Genomic DNA, 23,721 nt, shown 5'->3' on the forward strand with positions numbered 1-23,721 from the left:
TCATGTGCCAACAAGCACTGTAAAAAGTACACACATACCTCTACTCCTCACTATGACTCTACACAGTTAAGTCTATTTTTTTCTTCCAGTTTCATTGAGATATATTTGACACAAGGTACCGTATAAGTCTAAGGTATACAACATAATGATTCGACTTACATATATTAAGAAATGATTATCACAATAAGTTTAGTGAATATCCATCATCTTATATAGATATAAAAGTAAACAAATAGAAAAAAAATTTTGATGAGAACTCTTAGAATTTATTCTAATAACATACATACATAACATATAGCAGTGTTAATGATATTTACCATGTTGTACATTACATCCCTAGTACTTATTTATCTATAACTATAACTTTGTACCTTTTGACTGCCTTCATCTGATTCCCCCCTCCTCTCGAAGGTGAGTAAATTTAAATATCTATTATACAAATGACTAAGATGAGACTCCGAGAGACAGGTAACTTTTCTCTTAATGCTAGGTCCACACACTTAAGAACAGTAAATGCACATTATAATAATGATGCACATTAGACTGATAGGCAAATAGGTCTCTGAGAAGTTAAGAGATTTCACCAGCACCACTTAAGAGCAGCCTGGACCCACAGTCCCACATCTGCACACTTTCAAGTCTTATGCTTTTTCCTCTCCTTTTTAACAGTTTGCAGGATAGGTTTGGAGAAGAGACAAATATACTGCAGCCATGTCATGAAGTGACTGGGAATTGAGAAGGAGCCTTGAGGGAGACAGGACCAGGAATTTGTTAGACAATCTGTTTGCTTTACAAATCCCTTGTGAGTTACAAGGAAATCTGACCAGAGAACACTCAGGAATTCCTTGGCCTTCATTGCCGCTCTGAGTCCCTTTGGTCAGATTAGCCCCCATGACACGGACATCTCACAGAGGTTTTCAATTTCCAGATTGGCCTTTCAAAGCATAAGAGCAAGCCCCCAAGACGCCCACGCGGGTGAGCATGCTACAACTCCCCAGGTAAGCCTGGGACGGTCTCAGCGCCCAGAGTCTAATTTCAACTGTAGCAGCGATCTGCTCTTTTCCACTTCAAAAAGGTAATGTTTCCTTGGTAAGGTCACACATGTGGATTCTAAAACAAAGTCAGCCAGCAGATGTTCTGTTACGGCTTCCTGGATATTTATCCCAGTCAAAAACAGCTTCATTAAAAGTGATGGCTTCTAACTTAATCACCGTGATTTCCCAACGGCGTGTGCCCCCTTTGGTTCACGGGCAGGTGGAGAGGCTGTAGTAAGAGCCTATGCTACCCTCATCTGAGCTGCAGAGAACAACTCTCAGGCTCCAGCCTAAGGGCTTTCTCATCTCCTCACCCACGTAAACAGCAGCACCAGTTTTCAAACCATGCTTTCCTTCAAGCGTTCAATTGGGATACCTTTTCTTCAAGCCATTGCTCAAAGACAATTGAAATAAAACAGATCAAAGAAGAGCTGCTCTGTTTGAAGCAAAGATAGCCCTTGATTCCCCCGCTCCAAGCTCTCTCCCCACTACCCTGAGCGGTCCCTCTAAGGAATCCTTCCTCAGGACTCAGGATGCCTGAAAACCATTGGCTGAGGCTCTCAGCCCAGCATCCCAGGCCTTCCAGGAGCTGCCCTCTGCCTGCTGTCCAGCCACACCAACCACAGTCCTGCCCATTCCCACACCCAGCTCCAGACATCCTGAACTCCTCGCAGGTTCCCTGGGACATCCCTCTGCTGTAGGACTGTCATCACTTCATACTTGCCCTTCCCCTTGTGTGGGTCTGCTAACTACAGACTTACATTTTAAGATCCATCAACCTCAACCATCACCTCTTCAGGGAAGACTTCCCTGCCTCTCTCCATCTCCCAGTGCCACCAGGGTACTGTGTACCCATTTTCTTTTATAACTTACCACTCTTACCACCTTATAAGTTACCACCTTCATAATTGACTGAATTTTCTGTTTCTGTGTCTGGCTCCCTTACTGGCCTGAACCTGGAAAAAGGAACTGATCAATTTCTATATCCCCAGCTCCCACAGTGTCTGTATCTCAGACCAGTACAGTGTCTGGTATGTAATTGGTTTTCACTAAATGTTTACTGAATGAGCACCTAAATCAGTAAATCAACAGAAAATGAGGTTCATGCTTTAATGCTTTAAAAGTTTGAATTTCTAAGTTTGTGCTTCTCTTCTCTAGTGTTTCACCTTGATTCTAATCTCTGTATGTTTCATTCATTCAATTAACAAATATTTATTAGATGCTTACAACCACAGAAATTCTGTGGACACTCATTTGTTCACTTAGCTTCTCCAAAATCAGCATATCTTACAATCAATGGCATCTTACAATTAATTGGCAGTGTGTTCCTTCTTTCTTAGTGATATATCAAATAACGATGCATCTTGCAATCAGTGAGTGATAGTCACAGAAAGGTAGACTCTGCCAGGTACCAGGCAGCCTGCTAAGAGCTGAGGATACAGTGACGGACAAAACAGGACAGTCCCGTGGCTCAGATCTTCCACAGTTTCTTTATCTGCAAAGACGGGGAGACTAACCAAGCTAGCTGCTCCACCTATCACTACTGATTGCACACGCTTCCTCTTATTGTGCCTAGGGGCCCCTCTCTCAGCTTCCCACTATCCCCACTCAGAAGGGTTGGGGTGCTGCTCCTTGACACCGATCCTAGCAAGCCAACAACCCTTTGTCCTTGGCTAGAACTTTCCAAGGCTATTCTAAACACTTCATAGAGAAATAAGGGGGAAAAAATAGAAAATAAAGAATCTAAACGAATCTTCTGGCTTATGTCAACCTGGCCAGCCATCATCCAGGTTTCTCTCTCCTCCTACCAGGCTCAGTGACAGAATAGTACTCAGTGGGTGGACCCGGCTCCTCCAGCCTGGTTCCCTCACTTCTGACTCTCCATCTTCCTCTGCAGGGAGTACCTCACCTTCCCACCCATCACCCAGACATCCTGATTTATTTCCAGTAAAATCCAAAAAGGCAGATTTCCACTCTGCAGCTGACCCAGGGCTTACCCCAGCTCTGGGTTTTGGGCCCATCTCTTGGCTAAGCAGGCAAGAGCCCACAATTCAGGGGAACCCACCCCCTCACTTGTATGGAGAGTGTTGCCATTAGACAGTTCACTCCAGCTCTGCCTGGTCTGAAGCTGTATGTATCCCCAGTGCCAGCCCAGTGCTAGGCACATAGTAGGAACTTACCAAGTCTTTGAGACTCAGTGGATACCCTTAAAATCTATCTTTAGGGAAATAATAAAAGGGACAAATTTGCTGTGTGTCTGATGGTCTGCTAAGCAGCTTGCTTACATTTTTAATCCATTTTTTATCCTGACATCAACCCTTGAAGATAATTACCATTATCATTCCCATTTTACTGACGATGAAAATGAGTCCTAAACTGGTAAAGTTACTGGCTTCAATGTATCACATAACTAGAAACCAATAAAGTTGAGAGCGATTTCATTTCCTCTGGCTCCAAAACCCCTAGCTGTTCTCAGGACCCTACACTACCTGATACTCTCCATTTATTAAATGCCTATTTACCAAGGACTCTGCCAGGTACCCCTGCCTACTTTGTCTATGACTGGCTAACTCAGAATTCAGGCTGTCCATTCTCAGAGACTGACCCTTCCCCAACGCCAGAGGGCCTCTCGGGCAAACTACCCATTTCTAAACCATATGACCAAGACATCTGTCAGGAAAAGGGTCAAACCCACGGGAACAAGGGCGTCACGCCCTCCCAGCATCCTTCACACACACCTCCCAGTTCATGTTTTTGTAAGAAACAGATCCTAATTAAATATTTCGGGTTCGCCATGTTTCCCATTACTATAGTTTGAAGTGATCTCTTCATGATTGTTTCCACACCTGGCCCCTGCAATCAGGGAAGCAGAGAAGTTCACGCCCTTGGGCAGCTTCCCTGAGACTTGACCCTGTGAGTTATAAAACCTCTGCCAGAGGATTTTCTGCAACTCAGATTCCTTGTCTCCGCTCTGTGCCCTTTGCTCCCAGTTCAGAAGTACTCTCTGCTTTGTCTTCGACTCCAAACTGTATTCCAGTTCCTCTTGGCCTCAAAAAATAAAGTAACTGCAGAATGGAAAACATTATTCCCTTTTCTAATTTTTTTTTAAAGGATTAGGATCCTCCTAAGTGACTGGCACTGTCACACCTGTTTTGACCTCTTCCAACTGAAACCACTCAAGTGGTAAACCTATCACCATTTTACACCTCAGTGGGATGGGGAAATTTGCCCCAAGTCACACAAACAGTAAACAGCAGCAGCACCTGGATGTGAATCCTGGCCTCTGAAGGCAAGTTTAGGGCTCCTTCCACTCACCAACCTAAAACTGAAAACCAAATCCTTCCATAAGTTCTTCAATAACAGTATCAACAACAAAGGCAGCAACAACCAGCATGTACTAAGTTCCATTCTGCAAATCACCCGAATGATCCAGTGATTTCACTTAATCCGTGTAACAACCCTGTGAGGTAGGCACTCTGAGCCCATTTTCCAGTTAAGGAGACTGAGGTTCTCAGCAGTAAAGCTATCTAAGGTCACAGAGCACAAAACCAAAGAAGCTGGGACTCCAGGCTAAGACAGCGTAGCTCCGGAGCCCAACTGATGAACAGTGAGTCAGAACGTTGGTTCCATTTCATTCACCTAAGGCAGAGATAAATTCTCGAAAAAGAAAAACAACTGATAGGGACATGGGAAGCTGGTCGGACAGAGGGAGATAAGGACACGGACAGTGGAGGCCAAGAGAAAGAGAAACTACGGAGAGACATTCAAGCCCGCTGCACATCAGTCCCGAGCCTAACCGAACTTCTGAGCCTACAGGAGGCTTCGAAGGGCATAAAGAGCCTCCTGCCCAAGTCCCCAGCATGGGCTGGACTGGTTTCTAGCCTGTGTTCATGATCAAAAGAGTGCTCTTCTGACAAATATTTATGCCGTTCATTAAATAATAAGCTGTGCAAACATTATTAGAAATGTATCACAGGAAACCACAGACTTCATGGCTGATTCCTCAACAAATGTACAAGCTGTTCAAAGGCAGCATGAGAAAAGTAAGAGGGACACAGACCCGGGAGACTGTTCTCTGCACCATTATTTCAGTTCTAAGAAGGGTCATGCTACAATTCTGTGCTGAAAACCCATCTTTGGGGGTTGTTCTATTTTCCTCCTTTTTTTCCACTAAATAACCAAATAGTAATAACAGTGTTTCCTAAGACTACAACCCTCTAGGGTGGATGAGCTTACCTGTGGTCCTATTTCCTACTGAGCCACTCCTCCAAGATCAATCTGGGGACACTGTCCACAGATACAATGTCCCAGGGATCTGTAAGGGAGCTCAATATCCTCTCTCCACTTTGATCTTTGGCCTTTGCTGGAAGCTCACGTGCACAAGTCCCACACAATTTGTTTGTTTAGTTATATTGCAATCAGGGGGTTGGGAAGTTTGGGAAGAAAAAGATAAGCAATGCGTATGCTGGTCCACTTCAGTCTTCTTAACAGAAAGAACTAAATGCCACTTTAAACAACTCTCACATGCTCTAAGATGGAGAGAAAGTTCAGGATGGGAAGGAAAGAGCTAATATGGCAATGATACCTAGCTCTCCATTGGCTTTGCCAAAAATACACATGGGGGAAAAGCTTATTCACATTTCTTTTAAAGTGAAAGGCTGTCTCCCGCAGGTCCAATCTCAGAGTATTCTTTGAATGATTAACTAAGATTGTATAACTGAAGTGCCCAGCACAGTGCCTGATGTATTACATGCTCAGTAAATGTCAGTAATCATTAGGACTTTAATATGTGCCAACCTTTCCTTACAACACAAAATCACCTCTAGATATCTGTGATCATTTAATATGCATTATCTATACCTAGGTATCCTCACCATGTCTAACAGCTCAAATTTCAGGAAACAAAGCAAATGTTAAGTTCCTTCTCTGTGCCAGGACGCCAAAAACAGGAAGCTGAAAAACATATAATCTCTGATTTTAAATTTTCAGCTTTTTAATGCAAGACTCTGATTTCTGAAAATCAAATGGTGATGCCTCAAGTTACACCTGATTTATGTACTTCAAGCTCAACCTAAAGCACCTAGTAAAATTGCATATGGCAGTAAAGTGGCTTCATGTTGCCACCAGAATCCTAGCCATACTCTTGGGGCCAAGCATCCTATTCCAACTCCACCTTTCTCTGCAGAATGCAGAGACATTAGTGGTAAACGAAGTATCAGCTTATTGTTTTCATCACCATTCCAATCACTGGGTCAGAAGCCCAGTATTTTTTTTCAGGATGTTAAGGATCTTCATGATTTGGACTGAGCCCATTTTTAAAGACAAATACAAGGTGATTGGAGGAGGGGTATGGTATTAAACAGTAGAAAGGCTGGCTGTCCTTTTAAATTCAAAGTTGGATTCCAACAGGCAGAAAAGTCAAAATGCACCAAATCTCCATGCCTGTCTCACAATGTAGCAGCCACAAGGATCAACACTGAGGCAGTCCTGGGTGGTGGCCCAAACCCACCACCCTCCAAGAGCCACACAGGCAATGGCACAACAGCTGACACCAAGAAAATACAAAACCCAACCATGTTGAAGCCAAATGCACATTATAGGTCCTAGGAAAACCATGGATGGAAAATCTGACTCACTAAATGACATCCCCAAATTCCAAAAACAAACATCGCCCGAGAGCAAATTAAACTTCTGCAACTCCCATGTCCTCTTCTATAAAACCTTGCTTACTCTCTCCTCTCTTTAACTGTTGGAATCCAATAACGTTGCTTCTTGTTATAATGCCTTCCAAGCCCTGTATAATGCCCTACCAAGCTATTCTCCTTGCAGAGAGAGGGAGAGGGGAATCCACATTTATGACACCCATATTTCTCCATTTACAGGTGAGGACCCTGAAAATATTGGATGGTCACAAAGGATGGTCACAAAGCCTGTAGAAGAAGGAGGCTGTATTCAAATTCATGTTTGTCTAAGCCAGAGCAGGTCTCCTAAGCATCCCTGAAATGATTTGGCTTTCCACCCTAACCAAGTTGCTTTCATCCTGGGCAGACTCAGAACACAATTCCAAGTCTGATCATCCTGTAAAAATTTCTCAGACACTCAACCATTGGAAATGCCTTCTCCATGCTCTGATTAGTAAGGACCCCCTCTGTCACTATAAATGCTACTGGGAGAAAACTTAGATATTAACTGAGAGTGTTCTGCCCCCTACTTCCTTCTACCTAGGGATAAGCACAGTTTGTCTAATACAGTAATAGGGGAACTCCCCGGTTGTGAGGGAGGAGAAAAATAATGTATAAAATAGTCAAATACCTTTTAAAACAAAAAGCTTCTAGAAACTTTCCATCACTGGAGAGTTCTAGAAGCACTAACAGCAAGCCTCTCTTGTGTGTGAAGCACTGCACTCCTTCCCGGGATAATCCTCCTCCTTGACCCAGAGCCCCACTTCCACTGGCACGTACATGGAGGGGAGGAGAAAGATGGAGTCTATCTTTCACAAACCCTATTCACACCCTGAGTTCACTAAAAGCCTACGCTTGAATTGTATGGCCTCTAACTCTCAGGCCAAAACCCCGCAAACAGAAATGGCAGGGCAGACAAAAATAGAGTGAGGGCTGGTGTCCTGATTCTAAATGCCAATGTGCCAGTTTCAAAGCTACACACATAACAGGGGAAATCATAGGCAAACTGAGTGATTTATTATGAAGTGGACTCTTCTTTGTAATACATGAATTCCTGACCTTTGTTGGAATTCTGAACAATTTAAATATATATGTGGTTTCTTTCTCTCTGTCACTTTCTTTTTCAAGAGGCTGCTGTTGATTTGCTGCCATAATTAACTATAGAATGATTTACTCCAGAACTAACCAGATCTTCAAGGCAATGTCATTATCACTAACATACTGACCAAAATCCACAGCTTCTCCCAGGAAGTCACTCAAACTGAAACAACAGAAGAACCCATCAACCTGAATGACTGCTGTCAGATTTCGACAAATTCAGGAAGGGCTCACGGCAGTAGAGCAACAAAATCCATTCCCTGCACCATCTTGCAAAACTCCTTCTTGAAGGCAGTGCCCAGACAGAGGCTGAATGAGATCTTTGGCCTATTCTTATGTTAACCTATTCATGAAAAATGGCCAGGTGGCTTCAAGGCCCAAGGTGAAAGCCTAAAGAATGAGTTATTTCAAGATTAAACATCAGACTGGACCGTGTGCCTTTCCACAAACACACTTTGTTAAAATTACCAAGAGCTAAAACACCACCAGACATGCAGCTTCTGCCCAAAGTAAAGCCCAAGTTCTTTATTTGGTCTGCAAGGACCTCAAAGCTCTGACTCCTGCCTGAACCCCTAGCCTTACCTCCCAACTTCCTCCCTGATCCCAACCCCTAATACTTCAACCTTCTAAAGCTACTAGCAACCCCTCAAATAAGTTTGGCCCCATTGTTCATACTGTTCTCTCCTCCTGTGATGCAAAGAATACAAACCTGCAGTTCATAGAAAAAGATATACTATGAATACACGTGAAACTTTAGCCTCACAAATGAAGGGAAATGCAAATCAATATAATACTGAAGAATAATTTTACACCTAAAAAATGGGCGAAAAATGAAAATGTTGATAATTCCAATGGTTGGCAAGAGTATGAAGAAACAGGCAGTTTCAGAGAATCTCAGGGTTAAATAAGTTCAACTTCTGTTAGAACAATCTGGCAATATCTGTCCATTTTCAAAATCCACCCTTTTACCCAAAAGTTAAAATTCTAAGAATTTATAGATTGGCTCACCTAAAAAATATATAAAAATGTCCATTTCAACTTTTTTTTTTTTATAAACGTCAGGGCACACACAAAAAAACCCTGGAAACAAATTTAATGTTTATTAATAGGGTACTTGCTAAAATTGATACAGAAGCAGCTGTTAAAAACTATGAGAAGGAGCTAAAGAAAAATCCTAATTATATGTTATTAAGTAAAAGAGCAAGTTCTTAGACACTAAAGTATGACCACACTTGTATTAATTTTGTAAAAAGGAAAGAACATCAGTGGATCTCAAACTATGGTCCCCAGGAGAGCAGCATCAGCTTCACTGGGGAATGTGTCAGACATGTACATTCCCAGGCTCCAGCTTCAGAAACTCTGGGGAATGTGGCTCACAGCCTATGCAGTTAAAAACCCTCCAAGCTATCCTGAAAGATGCTTAAGTTTGGGAACCACTGTATTGTATAAAGATCTAACATATAAGATTTCTGGAAGATTCTGCAAAAACCTGCTTACTGCAGTGACACCCAGGGAAAAGAAATGTAGTGGAAGCTACATTAACTTCCCCTCTTGGTTCTATTTGACTTTTCACAGTAAGCATATTACTGTAATAAGAAGAAAGATCTTCCTTGTATTGAGTTAAACTGTGCTTTATATGGCTTCCACCATCTAGTACTCATCTTTATCCCACAGGATCATCCAAACCATTTAATCTCTTTTATTTTATTTTTTATGGATTTTTCTAAAATAATTTTATTGAAGTATGGTTGATTTACAATGTTGTGTTAGTTTTGGCCACTGAAAAAGTAAATTTAAAAGTTCAGATGTAAAATACATTAAAAAGACTCAAGTTGAAATTCTAGAAATGAAAACCAGAATGTCTGAAATGAAAAGTTAACTGTATGAGATTATATAAACCAGAGAAAAGATTAGTGACCTTCAGGACATAGTAATAGAAACTACGCAAAATATAACAAAGAGAAAAAAAGATTTTTTAAAACAGAGCACTAGTGAACTGTGGCAAACTTCAAGTGGCCCAATACATGTGAAATGGGACTCCCTGAAGGAAGAACAAAGAAGTGGTAAAGAGAAATATTTGAGACATAAAACTCATAAATTTTTCAAATTTGATGAAAGCTATAATCCCACATACTCGAGTATCAATGAACCCCAAGCATAAGAAATACAAAGAAAACTAAACCAAAAAACATCATAATCAAATTATTCAAAACTAGTGATAAAAAGAAAATCTTAAAAGCATTCAGGGTGGGGAATGGCAGATTATGCACAAAAGAAAAAACACAAGAATGACAACAAATTTAACAAAAATAATGCAAGTCATGAGACACTAGAGCAAGATCTTTGAAGCACTAAAAGAAAAAAAAACATACCTAGAATTCTTCACCTTGTAAAAAAATCTTTCAAAACTGAAGCTGAAATAAAGACTTTTTCACCAAAGATGAAAAAATTCATCACCAGCAAACTGTACCATAAGAAGCAGGGGGGTGGGAGGGAAATGGTACTGCATGGAAATCTGCATCTATAAAACAGAATGGAGAGCATAAGGGTAACTATGTGGGTACATATAAAGACTTTTTTTTAAATTACTTGAATGTCTTAAAAAGGGAATTGCTTAAAACTAAAATAATAACCACATATTGTGGGGTTTAAACATACGTAGAAGAAAATGTACAACATAAAATAATAGTAGCACAAAGTCTAGGAGGCAGGAACTGTAAATTTATTGTTATATGGTTTTATATTATATACTAAGTAGTATAATACCACTTGAAAGTTGATGATAAATTAAAGATCTATACTATAAACCTTAAAGCAACTTCTAAAATAATACCTCAAAAAAGGTTATATCTAATATGCCAATAAAGGAGGGAAAGTGAAATCATAAAAAAAACCTAATCCAAAAGAAAGTAGAAAAAGAAAGAAAAGAGAACAAAGTACAAATGGAACAAATAGGAAAGCAAGAAAAGAAGATTGCATGTTTTAAACAAATCATATGAATTACATTATATACAATCTAAACACCTCAATTAAAAGACTGAGATTGCCAGGCCTTGTTTTGTTACCCAGTCTAACTATATGCTGCTTATAAGAAACTTACTTTAAATATAAGGGCACAAATAGGTTAAAAAGTAAAAGGAGGAAAAAGATATACCATAAAACAGTAATCAAAAGAAAGCTGGAGTTAGTTTTATAACTGTAAGTAGATTTTAGAGCAAAATATTACTAGGAATAATGATTAAGTAGATTTTACAGCAAAGAATATTGTCAGAAATTATGAAATAATAAAGGGGATGACTCATCAAGATGATCTAACAATCCTATTAATGTACCTAATAGCATCAGAATACATAAAACAAAAGCTGATAGAACTGCAAAGAGAAATGCATATGTCTGCAATTATTATGTGATACTTAAAATATCCCACTCTCAATAAATGGTAGAATAGGTAGACAGAAAATCTGCAAGTATATAATAAATAGCAGTAGTCAATAAAGTTGACCTAATTGACTTGTAAAAAGCACTCTATCCAACAAGAGCAGAGTACACATTGTTTGAAGTATATAAGGAACATTCACTAAGATAGACCACATTCTAGACCATAAAACAAGTCTCAAAAAGTTAAAAGGACACAAATCATACAAAGTACCTTCTGTAACTACAACGGAATTACAAATCAATAACAGACTGATATATGGAACGTCCTCAAATATTTGGAAACTGAATGACATACTTCTGTATAACCTACAGATCAAAGACATTTTAAAACACTAGAAAACATTTTAACTGAATGAAAATAAAAACATAGCAAAAGTTGTGGGATGGAGTTGAAGCAGTACTTAGAAACTTACAGCATCAAATGCCTAGATTAGAAAAGAAGTCTCAAGTAAATGACCTTAATTTCCACCTTAAGAAATCAGAAAGAAAAAAGTAAAAGAAACCCAAAGTTAGAACAAAGGAAACAGTAAATTTTAGAGCAGAAATCAATAAGTTAAAAAAGGGAAAGAAAACAATAAAGAAAATAAATGATGCCAAAAGCTGGTTCTTTGAGATGATCAATGAAAGTAATAAATTTCTGGCCAGAATGATCAAGAAAATAAAGAGAAAAGACACAAATAACCAACATTAGGACTGAGGAAGATGAAATTACAATTTATAAATATTAAAATGATAATAAGGGGATATTATGAGCAATTTAAATGATATGTACAAATTCCTTGAAACACATAAGCTATCAAATCTCACTTGAGGAGAAACAGATAATCTGAATAGTCTTATGTTATTAAATCAATTGACTTCTGCTCTGCCATTAAAAAAAAAAAAACAAAAAAACTCCAAAGCCAAATGGCTTAGCTGATGAATTCTATCAAACATTAAGGAAAGAAATAATTTCAATCCTACAAAAACTTTCACAGAAAATCAAAGAGACGGAAATACTTCCCTGCTCAATTTATGAGGCCAGAACTATTTTGATAACAACTTTAAACACAATACAAGGAAAGAAACTACATCAATATCCATCATTAACACAGATGCAAAAATTCTTAAACTTTTAACAAATAGAATCCAACAAAATAAGAATAATAGGTCTTAGCCAAATAGGATATAAATCAGGAACACAAAGTTAGTCAAACATTTGAAAAATATCAATGAGTGTAATTCATCACAGTAAGAGTCTTAAAAAAGTGATGATCTCAATAGGTACAGAAAAAAACCAACTAACAGAATATAACCACCATTCTTCATTTAAAAAAAAAAAAAACTTTCAGTAAGGTAAGAATAGATAGAATGCAACTTCCTAAACCTGATACACGGCTTCTACAGAAAATATACAACTAACATCATACGTCATAGTTAATGATGAAAAAAATGAATGCTTTTCCCTAAGATCAAGAAAAAGACATATGCTGTAACCATTTCTATGCAACACTAACTGGAGTTCCTAGCCAGCACACTACAGCAAGAAAAGAAAAATAAAGACTATCCTCATTGAAAGGAAGAAGTAAAACTGTCTTTATTTACAGATAGCATGATCAGACAGAGAATCTGATGGTACTTACCAAAAAAAAACTATTAGAACTAATTCATTTAGCAAGCTAGCTGTGTACAGGATTCATAAACAAGTAGCAACAAACAACTTAAAGTTAAAATTTTAAAGGACAATATCATTTACAACAGTATCAAAAAATATGAAACAGCTACAGATAATCTGACAAAGATGTGCAAGACCCATCTACGGAAAGCTACAAAACACTGCTGAGAGAAATTAAGGAAGACCTAAGTAAATGAACAGATATACTGTGTCCATAGGTCACAGTATCGAGAATATTGAGAAGACTCAAAATTTAATTTAAGATGTCAATTCTCCTCCCAAATTAATATATAGATTCAATGAAAGTCCAACCTAAACAGACTTTCTTTACATTTTTTTATTGAGTTATAGTCATTTTACAATGTTGTGTCAAATTCCAGTGTAGAGCACAATTTTTCAGTTATACATGAACATACATATATTTTTCACCGTGAGCTACCACAAGATCTTGTATATATTTCCCTGTGCCATACAGTATAATCTTGTTTATCTGTTCTGCATATGCCTGTCAGTATCTACAAACTTTGAATTCCCAGTCTGTCCCTTCCCACCCCCCGCCCCCTTGGCAACCACAAGTTTGTATTCTATATCTATGATAAACAGACTTTTATTTTTAAGTTGACAAAATGGTTATAAAATTAACATGGACCTAGAATAACCAAAGCAACTTTTAAAAAAAACAAAGTTGAAGGACTTACACCACCTACTTTAATACTTAGTACAAGTACATCAAGACTATGTGGTTGGTACTGCCATTAAAATAGACAAAGAGATCAATGCAACAAAATAAAACACCCAGAAATGGGCCCATGTATATACATGGTAAACTGATTTTGATCAAAGACATAATGGCAATTCAGTGAAGAAAGGATAGGGTTTTTAGCAAACGGTGCTAGAACTGACACCATATAAAAAAATGAATTTTGTCCTGTATCTGGTGCTACAGATTAACTTAACATAAAATGGATCGTGGCTTTAATGTAAAATGAAAAACAGTAAAGCATCTTAAAAAAAATGGGAGAAAATATTTAAGACCTCAGGCTAGTCACGATTTCTTAGATACTAAGGCCATGACCCATAAAAGATTAAACTGATAAAAACTGACATCATCAAAACTACAAATTGATAAATTAGACTCCATCGTAATTAAGAACTCTGCTTTTCAAAAGACACTGTTAAGAAAATGTAAAGATAAGCCACAAAATGGGAGAAAATATTTGCAAATCACAGCTATGATAAAGAACTTGTAATGAGAAAATATGTAAAAACCTCATAAAACTCAATAAGGAAACAAAGAGCCCATTTTTTTAAATAGACAAAAGAGTTAATAAACACTTCACCCAAGAAGATTTATGAAATATAGATAGGCAAATAAGAAGCATGGAATTTATTAGTCATTAGGGAAGTGCACACTGAAACCCCCTAAGATTATTCCACATTATTAGAATAGCTAAAATTAAAAACAGTGATCACATCAGTTGTAGCAACTAGAATCATTTTGAAATACAGTTTGGCTTTCTTAAAAAGTTAAATATACACCTACTATGGGAACTAGCCATTCTACTTCTAAGTATTTAACAAGGAGAAATAAAGGCATATGTCCAGATAAAGAGGTTTATATGAATATTCATACCAGCTTTATTTATAGTAGCCAAAAAGCAGCAAATAAAGCAAATATCCATCGATGGTTAATGGATAAACTAAATTAAATGTGGTATAGTCATACAATGGAACACTCCTCTGGAAAAAAACATGTACGTACACACAACATGGATAAATCTCAAAAGAACTATGCAAAGAAAAAATCAACACACATAAAAGATACTTACGTATGACTCCCCCAGATAAAATTCTAAAAAAATGTTAAATAATCTACAGTGACAGCAGATCACTGGTTCTTCGTGGGGCAGCGGTGGGGAGGCTGGGAGGGCAATAGTACAGCCTGAGGAATTATTAAAGGGCACAAAAAATCTTTGGAGGAATTATAAATACTCTTTATCTTGATTGTGATGATGGTTTCATGGAGATATAGATCTATCTATCTATCTATCTATATATATATATGTCAAAATTTCTCAAATTAGACACTTTAAATATGTATAGTTCACTATATGAAAAATATCCGAGCTGGGAATGCCTTTTTTTCCCATTGTACCTTGACTGTTACATTCTTTCCACATCCCCTACATTCAATCAGTAATTAATTCCTAACCATTCTATTTTTCTAATCTCATTCCTCTAGTTCCATAACCACTACCCTACACCATCTCTCACCTGCATTATAATAACCTCTCTCCAGTCCCCACCACTCCAATTCATTCTCCACCTTGCAGGCCGAATTAACTTTCTAAAACACGAACACAATTCATTAGCTCCTGCTTGCTCTGGAGATAACATTTCAAACTCCCTTAATGTGACTCACCCTCCCCAACCTCCTTTCTGGTGATTTCCCACCTCACCCTTTCCTGTCCACCCATACTAATCAATAGTGCACCAGGCTTATATTGTTTTGCACATGTTGTTCCAAGTCAGATAATCCCCTTCCCTTTGTCTTGCTCCAGCCCAATCACTTGGAGCCTTTGCAACTCAGCTTGGGTATTATCCCTTCCGAGAAGTTTTCCCTAAAACCCTGTATTGGGTCATTCGGACTTCACTCAACTCTTGAGAACTTTTGCGTGCCTTACTGCAGGCACTAATCTCACGATCATATAACCTCCCTTACCAGACCAGAAAGAAGCCAACTGGATGAAAGCTTGAAAGCGAAGACCAAGTCTTGTTCATCCTTGCCTTCCCAGAGCCTACCACAGTGCCAGGCCCAGAACACATCCCAGATTAGTGAACAAATGAATGAACACAAGAGCTGGCCTGGATGACCTCCTCTTACACCTCCTGGGTTGATTCTGAATTCCACCTTATAAAAAGATGGGCAGGTGAGAGGTTAAATGATCTCTGTAGTACAATTTGGTAAAATGATTATTTTTAAATCCCTTTTTTAGAGGGGAGAGGGGTCCCGTTTTGGCAAGAAGTTTAAGGCAATATTCATTACCTCAAATTGTTTTCAAAACCAACTAAGTAACTGACTGTGATTTGAATTAAGTGAGAGGTTAGGGAAAAGGAACCAGATTCCAGGAAAAGACAAGGCCCATAGCAAAAATTCACACAGCCTGGAAGAAGGCCCAGTCTCCTCCCAGTAAACTTCTTAATTTCATCCAGAAAGACACAGCTCTCCACCCTCTAGGTTATGCCCTTCTTCCAGTACACGTTATGACTTCCAAATCCAGATAGGGAGGCTCCCAACCTCCCTTCCCCTCGAAATCAATCTCCAGGCCCTTCTCACCCTCTGGTCTGTTCCCTCAATCATCCTTAATAAGAGGCCTCTGGGCCTCCTACAGGGAGGTCCTCCTCAGCTGGTCCCTCCCAGAGCCAGGCCAGTGGTCACCAGGTCAAGAGCCAAGCACAGGGCCTCATCAACAGGAGACTCCCAGAAGACCAGGAGGCAGTCAGAAGGCTGGAAGACCCAGCTGGCAACTTAAAAAGTTCAATTTTTGGATATACACTTGGTGGATCATAGGAAAGAGGGGAAAAGCAAGCAAAGCAAGGCAAAACTCTAACATCTACATAAAAGCCTCAAACTAAGAGAAGACTTGCCTTCTTACTAATTTGCAATTCAAAACCATACTCATTTCCTCCCTCCTGATATCCTATTTTAAAAATTAACCTAATGATGACAGCTCTCCCATATCTTGGAAATGACTCTTTAATTTAGAGATGAAATTACTTAAGACATAATAAGTACTTTCGTGGAAAATAGCCCATAATTAGGGAAATTCACCATTTTGCAACGTGTTCATCCTTAAAAAGAAAGGAAATTCATGAAAACGTAGACACCTCTAGGCCTTTCCTACCCAGGGTAACTGTAGTTATCATCTAAACTAAACTGCACCTCAAACATGATCATAAGCTGCTGAAAGAGTTGAAAGGTAAAAGCAGCACTAGGCTTAAACTGCCTTAGGTAGCCAGACTGGAATTAAAAGGCTCAAAAATGCCTGTGGAAATGTCCTAAAACAGGATGGGGGTACAGAGGGCGGAGAGGGTGAGGAGACAGAGAGAGGCGTTAACATAGTTAACTGGATACTGCGGGCAGAGGACCCCGGCTTTCAGACATCTTTTAGGCAACGCTGAGGACGCGGTAAAGGCCGACCCCTCTCTTGAATGGCCGTTCGCCTCACCCAGGAGTGGACACAGAAGACTCAACAAAGTCTTGGGAGCCAAAGCCCAGCTGGCCCTGGCGTTAAAAATTATGCGGCCTGAGGAGAAAAAGGAGGCGGCGACTGAGGGAAAGGGGAGGGAGGCTGGGGCCTGGTGCGCTCTCCAGTTGGAGAACGTGCGCGCTGCGAGCCTGCGCGCCTGCTAAAGCCCCTTGTGCACACGTGGGACAGAGAAGAGGGTCACTTACTTGTCCAGTCTGAAATTACATTTTAGTTAGCGGGGCTCTGCAGGTTACCGCGCGGAGCCGCTCCGCAACAGGGTTGGGCGGTCCCCGGGAGCGGCTGCCGCCCGGCCCCACACCCCGCCCCGCCCCGCCCCGCCCCGCCCCGCCCCGCCCCGCCCCGCCCCCGCCGGCTCCCCCCCACCCGTAAATCGCTCCCTGATTGGCCCTTTGAACCCTTGGCCCGCGCATGCGCCGGCCCGTGGCCTTCTGCCGCGCGCGCTGGGCTGGCGGGTGGCGCGCGCCGCTACCTCGACCCGGCTTTTCCCGCCTCCCTGGGGTTTTAAAGGCCCAGAGAAGGCTCCCTCCTCTCAGGCCTGGAGTTTCCTGCTCTGTGAACTCTTCTCGCAGAACTCGCCCACGCAAGCTCTCGGCAGTCGCTGGTGGGTGTGTGTCAAAGGTGTATCCTGTAACCCCTTCTTAACCATGTACCAAACACCAGGACTCTGACAGAGTGTTAACTAATAATAATATTTATTGAATGCTTACTGTGTGTCAGGTCATGTTCCTTTACTTAAATTTACTCGTCTGATTTTGTGACCAACCCTCAAGTCATGTCACAGTTTGTAAATCTACAAAACAGATGAGTCCCTGCCTTTGAGGAAGTTAAAATCTGGTGGGTCCTGGACCTGCCTCATTTAATTTTCACAATCCTTACCTTGCCATTAAGCTAAGTACTGTTTGTCCCTATTCTACAAATGCGGAGTGTCAGAAAGGTTTTTAGCTTGTTCTGAGACACAAAGCTAGTAACAGGAGGGAAGATTCCAACCTGAGCAGTATCTATTAAAAAGACAGGCTCCCAGCCTGATAGGAATCAGATTTGGAAGATTATTTAACAAGTCCAAACCCTTTATTTTCCTAGAAAAGGTGACAGAGGCCCAGTGAAAGGAAGTGATTTTCCAAGGACACACCGGTTCTGAGAGGTAAGCCTAGGTAATAACTGTGGTTTCACTGAGGTGGACTGTGTGCCACATGTCACTCTGCTCTCCCCATAACAACCCCAAATACATGGTCTTATTTGTCTTACAGGTGAGGATACTGGCTCAGTGAGGCTGAGGCCTCATGATTGGTTACATCTCTTAGGGGTCCTGGTTTGGGGAAGAAATTTTCCTCTTCCCCTCTAGGTTCTTCTGGCCCATTTACAAATTAAATCATGAACAGATTAACAGGAGAAAATCAAACAAAAGTTTAATAACATGTATACTTATGAGAGACCCAGAAAAAGCTGAGTAACTTCCAAAATGGCCAAAATCCTCACCTTAGATACCACATTCAACTAAAGACGAAAAAGGTTGTTGAGGTTAGTGGGTCTTCAAAGGGGAGGAAGGCAATTAACATGGAGATGGAAAAGCAGTTTTTGGTAAACAAATGTTTGCTGGGTCATGGAGAGACAGTGGGATACAGAGAGGAATTTAAAAATGAGAAACAAACAGACTTTGCTGCGTTCCTCCCGGTCTACCACACCTAGTTCATGCTGTAGTTATCTATGATGATGGCTCCGTTCCTGGAGTAGGTCCTCAGCCTACATTCCTTAGGCAGCTAAAGGGGAGGCCAAAGTTTCTTAAGTGTTTTGGTCCTTGATTGTTTTGAGCTCGAAATAATCCACATGCCAAAGAGACACTTTGTGGTGGCAAGTTTTGCTCCCCTGCAGGGTTGTTTTCTTTCTTCTATACCATAATTGTTCACCTTCCTCTCCAACAAATATCTAAAGATCTAACCGTGGACTCTGGGAACATGGGAGGTCCTGGGATCTGGTTATGTGGACTTGTGTGAATCATAATGTACAATAGGAATAATTCACCTTATTTTTTCAGAATGACATAATAGATATGGAAATACTTTGTAAAGTGTTAGATGCTGAATACGTGTAAGAGCATGCCTGCCAGATCTTCCTCAGTGTACCCCAGGAATAGAATAAATGAAATATGTTGGTTGCCTCATGAACCATGGCAGGAGTTCTCATCTTGGCTAGACTTGAATTAATGTGGGTTTGCTGCCTGGTCTTTATAGATGTCTCTGTTGCTTGGCTTTTTATACTTGACTTTTGGTTTATTTCCTCTTATTATCATACAAGTAGTAGTAATAATGACAATAGCACCATGGCTGGAGCTCCAGCAGCCATCTTGGGCCATGAGAGGATTTCAGGAATGAAAGCCATACACAGCAAAGACCCAAGGTGCAAAGACATGGGTTCCTAACACCATGCAGCCCCAGACCAACACCTGCTGCCCACTTCCATGTGTAAGAAAGGAACTGCTGTCCTGTGCATGACACTTTAATTTTGTTTTCTGTCCCATAGGGCCAAACCTAATCATACATATGGCTCACGTCATGGAAATCATACAGCACCTCTATAAGGTACTGAATACAGAAACAGACCCAGAGAGAATAAATGACTTACTCAGGGTCACCCAGCGAAATGACTGAGGCATGAATCTGAGGCTGGTTCTCATTCTCCATTCAGTTATGACCCACTGCCTATTATGAACAAACAAATCTACTTTTTTCTCATTTACTTCCATTCCATTCATTTATTCTAGGAGATGGCAAACTTTTTCTCTAAAGGACCAAATAGTTAATATGACTTTGTGAGGCATACAGCTTCTGTTGCAACTACTCACTGCCTTTGTCGGGCGAAAAACAGCCACAGATAAAACAAGTGGGTGTGACTATGCTTCAGTACAATCTTCCAAAATCATACAATGGCCACTATGGCCCAGTGACCCTTAGCTTGGCCAACCCCAATCCTATTAGATTCTGATGTTTTATCACACAAGTGCATTGGAAATACATTACAGAAGGTGGGGGATTGTGACATTACAGGTACACTCACACTGTTGACCAGTATAAAGGCCAGCGAGTGACAGCCAAGTCCAGAAGAAAGATCCTTCGACTGATGATAATGAGATCTGGGCACTGAGTTAATATCTGCCATGAAACCAGATCTATATCCTGAACCCCAGTTTCCTCGGTTTTCCTATATTTTAGGAGCAAATAATGCAGACGTTAGCCATACTTCCCCATTTGCCACGGCTGCAGGGAGACTGAGACGAGATGGTATACGTAATCATGTTTTGAAAGCTATAAATGTTATCCAGCTGTGTGTACACTGCTTCACCCTAGGGTCGTATAGCCTCCTCTGTACCCCTCAGGTCCCTGACCTTACCTCTGTCATGGAACTCCTAGAATGTATCAAATGCCTAGCAGTTACTAATGCATCTGTTTGTCCCCAGTCCTCCTCTCCAACTCGGCATAAAGGGCTATTGTGTTGTGTTGGATTAAAAGACTTGATTATTGGAAAGTCTAGACGCCCACTCAGTTATTGCCGGGCAGCATGGGGATCATGCAAAGTCATTGTCCAATAGACAGGTCACAGGTCACAGTTCACACCAGTGAAGTAGCACATCAGATTTAAGCAAGACAAAGCTCTGGGTTGGGAAACCCTGGAACCAGCTGAACTGGAAACGTGTGTAATTTCCTTCCTGCTCAGATGTTACGTGCAGCACTAGGAGGGAGACAGGAGACCTGGTGCTCTCCCTGGTGACCCATGGAGGCCCTCGGGTTCTCTAACTGCATTCTCTGAACGCTTTTCCTACCTTAACAACCTGAAAAGACGTATGTTCCCTGAGATTCTTAGAGCTGTGCCACAGAAATAGGTATTGTTTTTTCATTTACTCATTCATACATTTATGTATTCACTCATTTAACAAAGATTTATTGAGTGCCTACTGTTCTAGACACTAAAGAGATGGTATTGAAAACAGATATTATCCGTGTTATCATGGAACTTACATTCGCAAAACAGACATTGAATAAATAAGCAGGTAGATGTATAATTGACTCAGTTGCAAGAAAGAAGGCAAATAGGATTCTGTGAGAGAGGGCACATGATTTAGATTGCGGTTTAACTTAGACTGGTGATTCTGAGAAACCAGATGCTTTCCATACATTGTCTCAAGTCTTCAATAACCTTGTAAAGTGGTTACTCTCACAGCCATTGTACAGATAGGAAAACAGGCTCAGGGAGATTAAATGACTGCCCTAAGACTGCACTGTTAGTAAGTTTGGAGCAGGCTGTGCCCTCTCCAGTACTCTACCCTGCATAGCACAAACCAAGAGGATGAGACTTTTCCTACCTCCCACCTTTGCACACACTACGCCTCCTTCCACCTGGAAAGCCTCTCCCTCCATTCTTCTCTTGTTGGATTCACATTCTACCTTCAGTGTCTAGTTGAGGGCCTGCTTCCTCTGCAGAGTTCCCCCTCTAGGTGAGGCCTCAACACATCTCTTTTTTCCTAAGCATGTGCAACAGTCATCATGTATCACTCATGTGGCACTGACCCTGGGATCCCTTGTAAAGTTAATTTTCCTTTTCACATGCTTGCCCCAGTGCCCTTGCTCACTCTCCTGTGAGCAGCACAATGTTATTAGCACAGACCGACCCGGGTTCTTCTCCCAGTCCAACTTGTTTACTGAGTGACCTGGAGAAAATTATTTAACCTCTCTGAACTTTAGTTTCCTCAGAGAATAATAATATTTATCTCTTGAGATATAGCTTAAAACTTGTTCCCCAGTGCTGAACAGATAGTGTTTCATACTTCTTAGTCTTCTTCCCAATCCCGTCCCTTAGATGGAAACCTCTGGAGGGCAAGAACCATGCCTTCTACTTTATGGTCTCAGCAACCAGTTCAGCGTTCTGTAGTAGCAGGTATATCATGGGTGTGTAATTACGGCTGTGACAGTCCTTAACCTGCCTACTGGGTCCCTCACTCCTAATGAAACTTGTTTTCTCCTGTCTTTCTTCCCTTTGTTCTTTCTCAACTTAGACTTTCTCAATTTAAGCCTCCCTTAAACTCGACCCTCTGGCAGGAACAGGTGCCACTGCATCCACACTCCCTCTCTTCCAAACCCACACTGTCATCTCAGGAGGAAAATAACTGAAATAGTTCACTGGAAATCTGACAGATGGTCAGTAAGGGGGAACTACTGACTAGAAAAGCTTCTCAAGTCCCCACCCTAACCCCCACCTAGAGCCATATTTTATATACAAAATCATTCGTGTCCTCAATTCTCTTCCCTAAAGCATGCCAGTAGCTCATTTCCAAAGATGGGGAAACTCTCCAACTTATTTTATTACTTGCCTGCTGCTTATTACTTGCTCTCTGTCTGCCTTCCTGCCTTATTCCAGCTCTTCAGTCAACAAACGTGTGCTGAAGACTGGCTAAGTGCTGGGCCAGAGCTGGATGCTATACTAAAAGCACAGATAAAGTGCTCAGGGCACCCGATGGTGAGAAGAGTGGGTACCGGGTACAAAGGGAAAAGGAAAGACTGCTAACGCTTACTGGGCACTGGCTCTGTACCTCCACATGCAGGGTCTCAGGAATTCCTCCCCAACCACCCACACAAGGGAGTAGGGATTCATGCCGCAAGAACAGAGGCTCACAAAGGCAGAGCAGCTTGCCGGAAGTCATCTATCAAAAATTCCACAGGCCAAACTGTCGAAGAGGGAGTTTCTGCTGAGAAGCTAAAGTGGGCAGAGATGCTCACATTGAATATAAAGCTTCAGATGAATGCATGTCCTAGTAATCTCACTGGTTTCAACCTGGAGCACCAGTTTTCTCTTCCAGGTGTGAGCTGCTCTCCCACCCTCCCCAATCCTAAGACCTTGGCATCCTAACTAGTTCTGCACCACCTGTATCCTTCCTTCCTAACATCACCCAATTACAACCCCACGGCCTCTTGGCCATGAGTCATTTTAACAACAGTGCAAACTATGTGATGTGCCGTGACAACAAAGAGCAACCCTAAACTCCAGTGAATGTTTTTCTACAATGAGGCAACAGGTGAAAAAGAGCATCCAGGCCATGAGATGATGACAAGGCCAAAGGAGTGGTGGGAGTCGACCTTTTGGAAGTACACATTCAAGGCCTGAGGGGCTGAATCAAAGGAGGCCCCTGGGGCCTGTGCAGTATGTGGACTTCAGTTGGAGGAACTCTGCCATTCACTTCTCTAGAATTATGTCATTTGGAAACCGTTTGGGTAGTTTTCAGACTGGATCCTACAGCAAGGTGCCTGCACAGCAAAGAAGAGACTGAGTGGACTTCCAGAATGCCCCCCACCCCCTGCCAGGTTGTTCTCTTCTCCAAGACACCAGTTAAGGAGGCTGGTGGAAGCTGAAATCCAGTGTCTACCCTGCTAGCCAAACTCTGTGCCTGTGAGGCTGCTCTGCCCCAGCAGAGAGGGCAACTTTTCATAATTCGCACAAAGTACGGAACAGGATGGTAGTAACTTTGCCCTCCTCCTGCCCCCAACCACATATACACATAT

At 41.1% G+C, this 23,721-nt stretch overlaps 1 protein-coding gene and 1 long non-coding RNA gene across 7 annotated transcripts in view; one reads left to right on the forward strand and one right to left on the reverse strand.

Annotated features, from left to right (window-relative positions):
- Positions 1–17,464, reverse strand: part of FGGY (FGGY carbohydrate kinase domain containing) — a 389,035-nt gene extending 371,571 nt beyond the window's left edge. For 2 of the 5 annotated variants that reach the window (XM_064493532.1, XM_010984566.3), the window contains exon 1: positions 17,362–17,460. The gene's annotated coding sequence lies outside the window, so the exon portion shown is untranslated. Of the gene's footprint in view, positions 1–5,270; positions 5,370–10,185; positions 10,335–17,361 lie in introns of those variants that run through there. The other 3 variants (XM_064493531.1, XM_031465233.2, XM_031465228.2) reach the window with 3 other exon arrangements.
- A 163-nt stretch (positions 17,465–17,627) lies between these two features.
- The window catches only part of LOC116156884 (uncharacterized), a 324,132-nt gene continuing 318,038 nt past the window's right edge, over positions 17,628–23,721 (forward strand). Inside the window, exons 1-2 of one of the 2 annotated variants that reach the window (XR_010383816.1) lie at positions 17,628–17,781; positions 18,257–18,317. This is a non-coding gene — a long non-coding RNA (uncharacterized LOC116156884). The remainder of the gene's footprint in view (positions 17,782–18,256; positions 18,318–23,721) is intronic. The other variant, XR_004140796.2, reaches the window with a different exon arrangement.

The sequence above is a fragment of the Camelus dromedarius genome, chromosome 14 (assembly GCF_036321535.1).
Source record: "Camelus dromedarius isolate mCamDro1 chromosome 14, mCamDro1.pat, whole genome shotgun sequence".
Lineage (NCBI taxonomy): Eukaryota > Metazoa > Chordata > Mammalia > Artiodactyla > Camelidae > Camelus > Camelus dromedarius.